The following is a 13,498-nucleotide window of genomic DNA, read 5'->3' as shown; positions in this document are numbered from 1 at the left end:
CTGGAGCCTGGCAGGAGCCAGTAGTAGAAGCAGATGATAGCAGGGGCCAGGCAGGCAGAGTGCAGGCTGTTTTTGCACTTAGCTGGGTGTCAGGTGTGACATATGGCTTCACCCAGCTTGTTTGAGGGAGTGCAGGGTGTTATGTCACTTTTCTTCCTGAGGGTAGTGAACTTCCTCTGTGGTACTGAGCTGTCTGTCCTTCCACGCCAGCCAGGAGAGGGAACTGTGCTGAGACCCTGGAGACACCAGAGCTGGATGTCTGTCTTTCTTAAGCCTATCACTCACTGAGTTGAGACTCAGGACTCCTTAGGAGGACCAGACGTGCCGCTGGTTCCTTGCCTGTCTCTTTCCGAATATTTATAAGATGAGGCCAGGCATCCCTGATGCACTGCACACATCATCAGCACATGGCACCGTCTCTTACGGCCCAAACTGTATACAGTAGGAAACAGTGCAAGGCTTGCTTGTCATTGTCTTAACTGTGGTATAACTTACAGGGCACACAGCTTGCCTGCTGTAAGCGTCCTGCGTATGTGGTGTATTTGTGTGTGTGTGTGTGTGTGTGTGTGTGTGTGTGTGTGTGTGTGTGTGTGTATGTGTGTATGTGTCCTGGTCAGGCCAGACTGCATCAGTATGGCTAGCCCCACTAGCCAGCTTTTTCCAGAGAGTCCTTGTCACCATCCCCTGAGGCTGGAACTATAACAGGTGGCCTGTGTGGCTTCTGGGGATCCAAGCTCTGGTCTTCCCACTTTAGCTGCTGAGCCGTCTTCTCTGGCCCCTTGGTCTGTATCCTGACCTTCTTGGGCTGGGGGTGGGGAGGAGGAGTTACCACAGCACCACACAGACCAAGCCCTGGGGTGGGCTGTGCTGGGCTGTGGAGGAAGGCAAAGGAAGGGCACGCAACTGGTCTGGGAGGAGAAGGTAAGAGATTCCCCTTTGGTGTGGCATTCTGGGAGTGGCAACGTGTCTGACTCTCTCCCAGTCCCCAGTGTCCAGCCCTCAGCAGATTCTGGTGATGAGCATGCAAATGACACCAGCATCTTCAGAGAGGTAAGAAGAAGGCCGGAGTCTTGCACTTTTCCCAGACAACCCCAGACATGTCTAGTGGTTCTGCTAGGCTGTCAGCAGATCCAGCCATATCCAGCGACTCTTCTATATCCTTACAAGTATCTAGAACAGCTGCCTGGCTGGAAAGTCTGGAGGCCTCCCCATAGCTCTTAGATGAGCCCGGAGCTGGGAGCTGCACTGATGCGCCTGCCTGTCTCCTACTGACTAGAGGGGCAGCAGCCAGGGGCGCTGTTCACTTCAGCTCATAACCAGGAGGTAGAGGGAGGTGGAGCAAAGAGAACTGGGCCCCCGACACTTCTTCTGCTCTTTGTCTAAGAATTCACAATAAGTCAAACTGAGAAAATGACAGCCTCACTGCCGGCCTTCCCTTGTGGTGCCATGTTTTTCTCTGAGAAAAGCCAGCCTTGGGCGTCAGACTTTAATTACCTTCCCAAGGGACACTTCCTGTGGATATTTCTAGTGACGAGTGGCTAAGGCTGAGCTCCTGAATAAAATTAGGGTTTTAACTGGGTCATAAGCTCCCTGGCCCCCAGAGGCTGGGAAGGAAGGCAGAAGGGTATTGAGCAGCCTGTGGCATAAAGAGGTGCATGTCCTGGCTAACGAGTAGCTCCTGGGACAGTGGAGCCCACTTGCATGGCAGTGCTTTGGTTTGGCCTGGTTTGGTTTTCCCTTAAGAGAAACCAAGAATCTAGAAAACACACACACACACACACACACACACACACACACACACACACACACACACACACTCACACTCACACACACACTTTTCAGTAAGTTTTGTTTGGAAGTCCCAACACTGCACTGGTTGAAAATAGCATCTTTGTGACAGCATAGACGTTCCGTTTGGGTCCAGGGCAGCTGGCATCAGGACTGTTTTGCGCTTGGTCCAGCCCTCTGCCCACTTGCCCCGGTTGCATTGTGGTTCAAACTGAAAACCAACCCAGCAGATTCTACTGCAACAAGAGACACATACTGGCTCCGAGGGAGCAAGCCGGGGCAACCCCCTTGCTCACCAAGAAATTGTGTTTGGATGATTGCCTTTTCGGTACCCTGCACAGAGCATCTCAGGTTGGTTTTCTCTCACAGTTCTGGGGAGTTAATACATTCTCCTGGTAGGTAACCATCATATATGTTGCAGATAAGCAAACCGTGGACCTGCTGGAACTCTGTCTACTTTGGTGGGGAGGGTTTGAATAGGGGTCTGATTCCTCTGTGTACCTGTTAAGTAAGTTCTCTGTACTGTCTGGTGCCAATGACCTTGCCCTTGGGCCACGGGCTGCGTTCTAATTATAGTCACTGCCAGGTACTGTCATCTACCAGTTTGAAGACTACTGGGTGTGGAGGTCCAGGCCCACCCAGCTCCTCTCCCGTGGCTCTACCTAGGGTACACAGGCTGCCCCAGCTCTGAGTGCTCACAAGGCTGCTTGCTGACTAATTCTCTTTGCAAAGGGCTCGGTTTCACATGTTTTTGCTTCCAGTAACCTTGTGGGTGGATTTGTTTCACTAAAGGGGAAAACGAAACACAACAAAACATGGAGGGGTTTTCTTTCCCAAGAAGGGGACTCGGTAATTAGGGGTTCAGCACGTGCGGCTTGGGCATCCTAGTGTGTTCTGCAGCCAGCAGGGCCTCTTGGCAGCCTGCTCCAGAGAGAAATCGCTTAGTCATATAGAAGCGGACCCAGGTGTAGGAGAGCAGAGAGATGGAGGGGCTGCTGGGGCACAAGAGGCCCTGCCCTGCTCAGGGAACCACAGCAGCTGGGTGCTGCTCCTTCTAGCTCAGCTCCGCCCTAAACTTGGCAGGAGGAGAGCTGGGCGAAGAGGAAGGTGGCAGGTGAGGCAGCAGACCAAACCCTTGGGGCTCATGGCACTCCCAAAGGGCATGGCCTGGCAAGAAGATGCTCCCAGCTGGCCCAGGCTGGCTGCCTACTGCTGTTGGGTTGGAGAAGGGGGAGTGTCTGGGCTGCTTAGATTCTGCTGGAGAGTGTACAGGCAATTAGTTGCAGGAGACAAGGGTGTGTGCATCCCCGAATTGTATATTGCTGCACCTGACTGGGTCCAGGCCCTATCAAAATGAGCCTGCGTTTGGTGCTGGTATTGGCAAGATCCCAGGAGCCTCTGCTGTGTCCTGGACTTAAGGCAGAGCCCCTTTTAGTTGCTTTATGGTGAGGGAGCACAGGTCATGGCAGAGACTGGTTGCTTGGGCGCCAAGCATGGACGTTTTGGTACCCTGCAGCAGCCCATGTTTGTCTCCTGCCTCCGAACACGGACAGAGCCGGCTGTGCAGGGACTGCTGTGAATGCAGTGGGCAGTTAGACTCTTCAGGGTGGCAGCCTCTTGTCTGGATGAGGCAGCAGGGGAGGCCGGCTTTAGTCTGTGTGTGGAGGAGGTTGAAGCTGTTTTGAGCTTGGCTGGGAGTCAGGGAAAGGACCGCAGTCTAGCATTGCTACTTCCTGCCTCTGTGACCTGCGTGTGCCAGTCACTTCTCTGAGCCTCCAGTTCCCCTCTTGGAAGTGGGGGTGTCGGCGGAGTGCCCCCCACAAATGGGATGGTGTGATGCAGGTGAGTTGCCTGGGGGAAGCCTTGCCAATTGGTAGTTTATCATGATGAGGATGGGTAACCAGATAACTGCCCCTGCCCTGCCCCTGCCCCCACCCCCACCCCCACCCACCAAGTATAACAGTAGTGGAGATGGTAAAGGCGAAGGGATCAGCGGGGGGGGGGGGGGCTGGATTGAATTATAATGGCAGTCAGGACTTATTTGAGTGAATTTGTGAAAGCTACGTAGGGGTGGTGTCTCTGACACTGAGACTTAGGGCTGTGAGGGGTGAGAGAAAAGAGAAGACAGGAAGAGATGCACTCACTGGCAAGGGCAGTGTGATATGTATGCAGACTCATCAGGAGCTGAGCCAGATAATAAGCACCTGAGAAATGTCATCAGCAAATGCAGTATGGGGTGTGTGTGTGTGTGTGTGTGTGTGTGTGTGTGTGTGTGTGTGTGGTGTCTTGTTCCTAGGTCTGTCTGTGTCTTCCCCTTACCCCTGCAGGTCGATTGGTTTCTTCTCTGACCTTCTGTTTTATCACACATGCATATTAACGGTGTCTGTAGGCCAGGCTTGGCCCAGGTACTAGCCCCCTCCCCATAGGAAGCCGAGTGGACAGTTGTGGGCTGTGACGAGCCAGGTGGAGATGGGAAGCAACTGCGCCTTTCCCCCCTTTCTGGGCAGGTCAGGGAAGCATAGAAGCTCGGCGTGGACAGCACCTGTGTTTCCTGTGGCCAGTAAGGGTGTGGCCTTGGGGTCTGGCTGAGGCAAGGGCTGGAGGTTGGCGTGGGCACTGGAGGCTTACAATGCCAGGCCAGATCCTCAGCTAGGGAGGTAGGTGGCTGGTGGTAATAGACTCCCCACACCCATACCTTTTACTGTGCACTCTCTCTGGCGGTGACCTCTTTGCTTTCTTCCTTGGCAGCTTAAGTCCTGAGATACTGCAGGCTGTCCGGGTAGCAGGAAGGCCAGGATGGGGAAAGCACCAGTATAATGGTTCTCAGCCCCAGAACCACCTCCCGTCATCCCCTCCAAGCCTTCTGTGTCATGAGAACACCCTGAGCTTCTGATCTGGATCCTGGACAAGTTTCCTCTTTGAGCCTCAGCTTCCATAGCTGTGGAAATGAGTGTGAGGTCCTTGTGCAGACCCATGGCTGGGGTGAGCATAGACACAGACAGATGTGTGGCTGGTGCCTGTGGGGCACTGGTGCCATCACCCAGACAATTGTGTAACAGCTCTGCCAGACTCTGGATACACAGCTGGACAAGGCAAGGGTTCGGGGCCCTTCCATGGTGGGGATGGTTATATGAGCTGGTGATCGGACACAGTATAACTGTGTAGGCGCCATCCTGGCAGGAGCCCAGGCCGTGATTGTGCCTTAGAGCAGCTCCAAACGAGGAGGAGTCAGGAGCTGCAGAGGCAGACGTCTGAGGGGCAGTGCAGTGTGGGAGCCTGTGGGAGCCTCCCAGGCCACTGCTCATCAACTTCATAGCTCTGCAACGTACCCAGCTCCCTTCATGCTAGCCCCACCCCTCCGGGATCCTGTTCCCTTCTGACACTGAGCTGAGGTGAAGAGATAGGGAATCCTCTTAGCTACATACCTCTAATAAACATTCGGGACGCTAAGGCAGGAGGATTGCTGCATGTTTGAGGCTAGCCTAGGCTACCAGCAAGACCCAGTGTCCAAAAAAAAAAATTTTTGTTTTTACAGTAGGCAAGGAACTCTACTTTCAAGCCCACTGGGTCACGTAGCTCTGGCCCTCTTGGGACAAGGCATAGTCCCCTGCCGGAAACTAGGTGTCTATGTTGCTTCTGCTACAGTTTGCTAGCCCCCTTCCTGATTCTTCCATGGCAAGAACTTTCTCCTACAAATGGGTGTGGACATCCAGTCGCGAGCACTATGCATCGTTCTTGGGCGGGGTGCATTCAGTGGGAGAAAAACTGGGAGGGCTATAATTAGCCATCACCGTCTCTTGGAGCAGGTCTGCCCTCTGTGCGTTAAACACGGCCACTGGTTCGGCTGGCCAAGCCAGAGACTTAAAGCTACAGAAGACTTTGTCTCCTCTCAGCTCCCTTTCACCTCTGCCTTGCCTCAGGTGTGTACAGATGTGGGGTGGCCCCAAGAGCCCCTTTTGTCCTCAGGCACAATCAGTCTGTGATATGTCACTTAGTCCTTGTAACATAGAGGAAGTAAGTAGCCACCTCCTTCCATCTTGTGGATGTTTTAGGCAGTGGCGCTGTAGAGCAGTGTGGGGAGCTGTGGAGACCCAGCTAGGGCTGATCCCTTCCCTCAGTATTTGGCCTGGGCTTCTGAGGAACCCGGAGGCCCTGAAGAAAGTGCTAGAGTACACTCCAGGCACAGACATGACTTGATCACTGTCAGGGTTGCAGGTGTCTATCTAACACAGCAGCTGGGATGGACGTGGTGGCTCCACATGGTGGGTGCTTAGTAGTAATGGAAATGAGTGGCCGAGTGAGCAAGTGGGCTAGCACACCCCTTCACTGACGATGGAAATGCTAGTATCTTTGGTCTAGCCAGGTTGTACTTTGTGGCTCTCCGGAACCCCATATATTTAGTTCTGAAGTATCCCCAGGTGTCAGGACGTGGGATCGAGTCCCTTGACCTACTAAGATGAACCCGTTTGCCTTGGCTCTCCCTGAAGGATCAAGTCTATCTCCTTCCTCCCCAAAGCTGTCTCTCCAAAGCCAGCCTTTCTCCTTCCTTCTGAAGGTGAACTGAGGGTGGGCTCTATGCTTGGCTCTCCCCACACAGGGTGACCATCTTCCTCCCAGGTCCACTGAAGGCAGGCTCTGTATTTCTTATTTCTTTATGAGAAGCTTTTTGTTTATGCCACTGGCCTTTTTCTTTTTCTTTCTTTCTTTCTTTCTTTCTTTCTTTTTTTTTTTTTTTTTTTTTTTATGAGACCATAACATCCTGAGGTGAAGTGAGTGGAATGGAGTTACAGTGGACTTTTCACTGTACAAATTCCTTGTGGCAAGAGGGAGGAAGCTTTACCAGGCTCCAGGGGACCCCCCCCAGCCCAACTCTAAAACCAAGCCTCTTCTCCTCCTCTGCCCCCAGCCTCTCCTCCTCTGTCCCCAGCCTCTCCTCCTCTGTCCCCAGCCTCTTCTCTGCCCCCCCAAGCCTCTTCCCCCTTGCTCCCCACCCGCCACATTCTGTTCAGATGTCAGAGCCTCTCAGAGTCCCACACCTACCCTCTAGGCCACAGCAAGGGGAGTAACTTTGGCCATGATTTGGGGAAGGAGGCAGCAGAGTAATTACAGTTACTGGAAATAATCTTATTTTCTTTTACCCTTCTCCATCCCACTAAAAGGGGGGGCGGGGAGAAAGAAATCAAAACAAAACAAAACTTCCCCAAAACACCAAGCCGACAAGAATTCTTAAACCTCCCCAGTTTAGTCTATGCGGTTGGTCCAGCCGAGGGCCTTAAACACTTGCATTCCTGGGGCTCAGCTGGCTCTTTGGGTATAGGGTTTCTGGGTTAGTGGTCCAGCAAGGTGGGAGGAGAGTGGCAGACTCCTTACAAGGAAAGTGTGTGTGTGGTGGGATGTCAGATACCCTGCAAGGCACCAGGACACGGAAACAGGCTCCAATCTGTTACTGGCCGGCCACCTCTCGTGCTGGGGAGGGAAGTGTCTCCTAGTTGGGTCTTCAGACCTTTATAGCGTCTTCATTGTGTGTTGGGGGCACAGCTGAGAAGGGGTAAGAAATTTGGCGATGTAACGAGCAGTAGGAGACAGACATGGGATTGTTCTGTTTCATCCCACCAAAGGCCATCAGGGTTGAAGTCACTGTAAGGGACCATTGTCTTTAGGACCAGTCTGATGGCAGAGATAGTAAGATGTGGGTCACATGACCAAGTCAATGTTTGGGGAGAAAATGGTTATGTTAGACAGGTGGGTGGTGATGGGGTGGGCCAAGGTCATGGGAGAAGATTTTTATGGACAGGCAAGCTGGAACACAGACTTGATCCTTCAGGTAGGACACAGGGCTGGAACACTAGCAACCAATTCTATTCTGGGTTAAGAGGCACGGCCCCACTAGGTGAGAACTGTCATAGGCAGAGCTGGGTGTCTCCGTGGCTCATGGGCACAGCGTGGCTGAAGAGGGTGGCAGCCATAGAAACAGTCCCAGAAAGGGCCACCTATGAATGTCCCCCTGTAGCCTCCTGTCAAGGAGCAGCTCTGACATCTATTTTATATGTGGGCAAAGGCTGCCTGTCTGGCCTCAGGAAATACACAGCTGAAATGCCTGAACTCCCTTCCTGCGAGATGCTCGAAGGGTCTTTAGCAACCCGCCCCCCAGCCCCCGAGGTTAGCCCTGGTGAGTGACTCTTTCCTCTGCCCTGTGCCTGTGGCTCCTGTTTATTCAACTCTTGGTACAAGCCAGGCTTAGGGCTCAGTGGGTGCCGGCACTGTCTCCTCTACTCTTGATGTCATTTCTATAAGACAGGGTTTGCAGAAAGGGGGAAACTGAGGCTCACAAGGTCACACCTCACACTGAAAGTTCAACACTCACACCTCTCACCGATTCCTGTTTAGAGAGGTGTCCGTTCACTTGCTCTCCTCTGTATGGTGTGTTCATCGGCGGCTCTTGGGGAGTGTGATCAAAAATCCCTACCTGATAACTGACGTACGGACAGGACCTGGGAGCCTCAGATAATCTGTTTTCTTCAAAGCCGGATGAGAAATGACTTTGTCTCTGGGCAGAGTGAGGGGGGCCATGTGCGAGGAGAGGCAACGCTGACCAGGGAATGCTGTGGCTGTGTAAGGGGTTCTGAGCCAAATTCTGAGGCAGTCAGGGCCACCTGTTGGTCCCATTGTGGTTGAAAATTGGCGGACTATTTTGGAGGGCCGAGGAAAGCCTCATATATAGGTGCAGGTATTACAGAGGGACAGACAGTAGCTTACAGTGTTGGGGCTTGGCCTTGGCTACTCTGATGGCTAGCAGGAGGCCTTCTAGGTTAAGTCGCCAGACGCACCCAGCCTCTAACCCATGCCACACCCTTCCTAAGACTCTTCCCAGACACCTTTTGTTGTCTGGCTCTGTCAGAGCTCTGTCTGAGCTCCCAGGGAGGTTCCTGATGGGGCACCTTGGAAATAGGTCACTCCCTTCCTGTGTAGCAGCACTGACCCAGATGTGACCTGTCTGTCTGAGTGTCAGTCTTTGATGCTGGCAGTGAAGGGGCCAGGTGGCTATCTCCTTCCAGCTCTGGCCTTTGAAGACTGTCATCCTCAGCTACAGCACTCTGCGTGCTCCTTCAGTCAGCCCCTCCTCCCCTCTGCCATATTGGGAAGGGGAAATCCAGCCTTGACTTCTTCCGCTCTCATGAGTGACCTGGCTGGGCTGGCAGCTCCAGTCTCTGGATGAAACAGGCAAGTTCCTGCAGGGCCGAAGCCAAGGGCTGCTGGGGCTGGACATGCTCCTCTCTGGCCTCCTACCCCTTTGCCTCCCATAGAGTCCTGGGGTTTTCCACTTCTTCCTGGCTTGCTTTCTCAGTTGCACACCGCTGCCCCGCCTCCCCCCTCAACACTTTCTGCAGGGACCTTAGGAGATGCTTGGGACTGTAGATTTTACCTCCCCTTCCTCTCAGGTCCTGGTTCCTGAGGGCCAGAGAGAAGGTCCAGCAAAGAAAACTGAGCTGCAGAATTCCTACCCAGAGTATCTGGGGGCTCCACCTTGTCACAGATCCTGGGTTTTCTAGGCCAGTTCTCTTTTCCCTTCTTCTAGTTTCTGTCTTTTGAGTGGCTGTTAGGACTTTTATTTTTTCCCTCCTCAGACAGTGGAGAGAGAGAGGGAGAGGGAGAGAGAGAGAGAGAGAGAGAGAGAGAGAGAGAGAGAGAGAGAGAGAGAGAGAGAGAGAGAGAGTCAGTTTGAATGTGAAATAAGAGGACAACTTGAAGGAACTGGTTCTAGCCTGCTATGGGATGAGTCCCAGGGATCAGACTCAGTGCGACAGCCTTGAAGCCAAATGCATGCACCGTGACAATAACTCTATGACCCTTAACTTAGAGCTGACACCAAACTAGACAGTCACATTTGAGACAAGAAGTCTGTTGTTTATGCCAGGGGCCCCGTGTGGCCAGACCCAGTGTAGACACATTTTTTCCCCCTTAGAAGACAGTGTGTCGAAAACAAGGACACTGGCCTCTCGGTTTGTGGGATAGAGAGGTGGCTGGGTGCAAGGTATACCAGCTGGCTGCTGCTCCTGAAGACAATGCTCATGTGGATGAAGGGAATGTATTGAGCCTCTTCTGCGCCCATTGTAGATGTGGGTTCCCCGGGCTGGGGCTGGGGCTGGGTGCCCAGAAAGACCAATGCTCTATCATCCAGTCGGGAGCTGGGATCAGGGAGGGTGGAGGGAGGGACCAAATGTTGTGTCTGACATGTGCTGTGTGCCTGACATGTACTCACTTTGAGAAGGTTAGCACCAGCACTTATGACAACCCCTGCTGGGCTGAGGCACGTATCAGAGAGACAAGGGTTCCATGGCGGGGCACACACGGCATGCTAGGAAATTGGTAGATGATAGAAAGCATGCAGAAGCCCTGTGAGGGCACAGGAGGGGTGTCACGCAGAGGAGAGGCCATAAGACTTTCTGATGTCAAAGGCTCTGTGGGAGCAAAGTCTGATCAGGAAACAGGATGCGCTTGGTGGAAGAAACAGTGTGAGCCACAAAGTAGTCTATGCAAAATTCCACTTGGAACTGTGGAAGAGCCTTCACTCAGCACACCAGTGGCCCTGTGCCAGTCTGCAGCACCAGAAATAATAAAGTTTACTTATGCAACATGCGAAACCCCTCAACCTGGGGAAATGGCTCAGTTGTTAAAGAGCTTGTCATACAAACATAAAGGCCTGAGTTTAACCGTCCCTCCCCCCACCCACCCCCGAGTGCACACAAACACCAGTGCGTGACTGTGTGTGTGCCTGTAGTGCTGGGTACGCAGAATAGGAGGAGGCCTGGAGCTTGCTAGCCAGCAAGACTAGTTCAGTGAGCCAGCTCCAGGTTCAGAAAGAGACTCTGCCAAAAATTCTAAGGTAGAGAGTGAATAAGACACCTAGGGTTGACTTCTGGCCTCCACTTGTACACACACTCACATGTACACACACTACATACAAACCCACACACACTCACATACACACATGCACATCACACATTCGCACACACACACACACACACACACACACACACACACACACACACACACAAACACACACACACAAAACCCAAAGCTTAACTTGCTTGTCAGCAGGAACTTTTTTGGGTCAGAAAATAAAAAAAAAAAGAAAAAGAAAAAAGAAATTGATTTGGTGTACTGTAAGGTTGTTTTTAAAAAAAGAAAAGTTGCTGGATCTCAGGCGCCTCTGGGTCCAGGGGTTCCAGCCCTGGCATCAGAAACCGTGTTTCTTGCTATTAAAGCATCTGATTTCATTCTTTTTGACCTCTTTCTCAGAAGGTCATTTAGGCAAAAGTCCCAGGATTGTTTTGACTGGTCCCGTATCTTCACTGTCCCAGGGCCGTTTGATTCTCCTGATGCAGCACTTTGAGATCATGTCCTGACTCCCAGAGCCCAGCAATAGCTCGAGTCCTACTTTGTGAATGGGGTTGGGTAGTCTTCAAAATCAGAACGGAGGCACATCATCAAGGCAAGACAAATTTGTTGAAGACATTGAGCATTTTCATAGGGTAGTCATGTGTGTTGTTGAAGACAGACAAGAAAGGAGAAAGGAATGACTCTAGAATCCTAGAGGGAGGTCACAGGACACTGTTGCCCACTGTCCTTGAAGTGGCCTGTGCCTGTAGACTCGCTTGGGTGATCTGCTTGCTTCGTGGGTGGTTTAAAGCAGGGGCATGTGGCGAGGATCTAGATCCTGGAGGCTGGTTGGGAGAGTCTGTGGAGACTTCAAGAGAGGAGTTCAGCACACTCCACACCCGGGACGCCTGTTGAAGCTCCGCTCCCTCCTGATGACGCCCTTCTCCATTGGACGCTGCCAACACCGCACCGCATCCTTCTGGGTGGCAGGATGGAACCTGTCGTTAGCGTGCCCCAGCAGCCCCTTGGCCCTCAACAGCTCTGGAGAGTTCACATCCCCATTTCTGCTTTGGCACAGTTCAGGGAAGATAAGCAGGGTGTGTTCCTAAAAGCAGCTACCTTCTTACTTGGGTGTTTTACTTTCTGGACTGCCATTGAACTTTTTTCTTCATAAATCCCAGAGGGAAGTTGCAGCTGGGTCCCCTTGGTTCCTAAGATGTCTCTTTTGCCACCCAGGAAGCCAATCCTAACCCCAGCCAGAGAGTGTGATTTCTCAGGGTTAAAGGTCATCGCAGCAAGGGGCGGTGGCAGGGACAGAGTACCTGAGGTTCAGCCAGAAAGGCCTGAGTCATGCTGCTGTTGTCCCATCTGTCCCCACAAGTGTGGCAGAGCCAGTTGCTGACACCAGGCAGGGTGTCCCCCTACAGGGCAGGATTTGCTTTTCTCTGCCTTTGCTTGGTTGATCCTTTTGTGCTCATGGGAAGACTTCTCAGGGAAGAAGAGTCCCCTCAGGGTAATCAGGGTCTACTCCTGGCACCACCACGAGCTGTCGTACTGCTTCTCTGAGACTCGGTCTCCCCCTGCCACAGAGGCGGACACCGCGAGTCACCAGTAATCCACCCTGCACAAATGCTCAGCCGTTGGAAGCCACACTGTGCTCGAGGTAGGATTTGGCCTAGAGGTCTCTGTGAGTGTCCTCCGTGGAGGGCTCTGGAGTCTGGCACAGGAGCTGGGGGCAGAGCTGAGAGTTTCAAGAAGCTGAGACACCCACAGGGCCCTGCTGCAGCTTCCCGCATCTACTTCCCTGGAGACAGCAGCTGGACAAAGTGATGGTGGACACTCAGCCCCTGGAGATAAACACCACCCTGATTGCCAGCTGAGCAGACACAGTAAGCCTGACTTTCCAAGGGGCTTTCCTCATTCCTAAAGTTTAGTCTACTTTGGCTTAATTTCTAAGACGTATTCTTTTGAGTCAAAACATAAAAATCCCCCTGAAAGTACTATAGAGCCTGTTGACTATGGGGGAGGGGCACGACTGGAACATTCTCTAAGCCTTTTCTGCCTGAGCCCTGGCCAGCCCTCTAGGAGGTACCACATCCCAAAGGCAGTCCTGTCCCCATCCCAGGGTCTTTGCTTTGGGTCAGGTGTTCCAGGGCTGGGTAATGGGGTGGGTTTTTTTGTTTGTTTGTTTTTTTCTTTTCTTTTCTTTTCTTTCTTTCTTTCTTTTTTTTTTTTTTTTTTTTTTTTTTTTTTTTTTTTTTTTTTTTTTTGTGCTTCGATGAATCTGCTGTTGTTTCTCAGCTGAGAGTCAATCCTGATTCTGTGCACACGTGTAGTACATTGGACAGGCTGGGTGACCCTCCGTGGCTTCCTGAGTGGCACTCACAGGATGACCCACAGGGGTTGGGGGAAGAAAGTGAAGTTTTATTTCAGTTTTCCAGTGTGTGTGTGTGTGTGTGTGTGTGTGTGTGTACACACATTGCCATAAAAACTGAAAAAGGATGGTGAATTCTGGTGCAGACGAGGCTCTGGTTGTGACAGGAAGAGGTGTCTGGGAGTGCCCTAAGAAGTTTGGGGTGGTGCATCTTATGGGAAAGGTCAGGCCAGACCAAGAGCAGGGATGCTGTGGTCCGAGTGGCAAACATCTGGATGCCATGCCTCTCTGTGTTGTGTGCAGCCGATGCTCCCACTGGAGCCTGGGCCTGGAAGACCTGAGTTTGGGGAAAAGTGTGGCCATTACCCATGGTCTCAGTCAAGGGCCAAGAAGCTTCACAGGCTGGGTAGCAAACACAAGGTGTCTCTTGCAGTTAAATTACCAGTATGGCCTACT

At 52.3% G+C, this 13,498-nt stretch overlaps 1 protein-coding gene across 4 annotated transcripts in view; it reads left to right on the top strand.

Moving 5' to 3' along the window:
* The window catches only part of Spsb1 (splA/ryanodine receptor domain and SOCS box containing 1), a 61,306-nt gene that overhangs the window by 11,345 nt on the left and 36,463 nt on the right, over positions 1 to 13,498 (top strand). Inside the window, exon 1 of one of the 4 annotated variants that reach the window (XM_051172180.1) lies at positions 2,271 to 2,902. The exons of 2 other annotated variants lie outside the window; for them this stretch is intronic. The gene's annotated coding sequence lies outside the window, so the exon portion shown is untranslated. Of the gene's footprint in view, positions 1 to 2,270; positions 2,903 to 12,308; positions 12,558 to 13,498 lie in introns of those variants that run through there. One more of the 4 variants, XM_051172179.1, reaches the window with a different exon arrangement.

The sequence above is a fragment of the Acomys russatus genome, chromosome 29, assembly GCF_903995435.1.
Source record: "Acomys russatus chromosome 29, mAcoRus1.1, whole genome shotgun sequence".
NCBI lineage: Eukaryota > Metazoa > Chordata > Mammalia > Rodentia > Muridae > Acomys > Acomys russatus.
The sequence above is the reverse complement of the archived record's forward strand: the minus strand, read 5'-3'. Positions and strand labels throughout refer to the sequence as shown.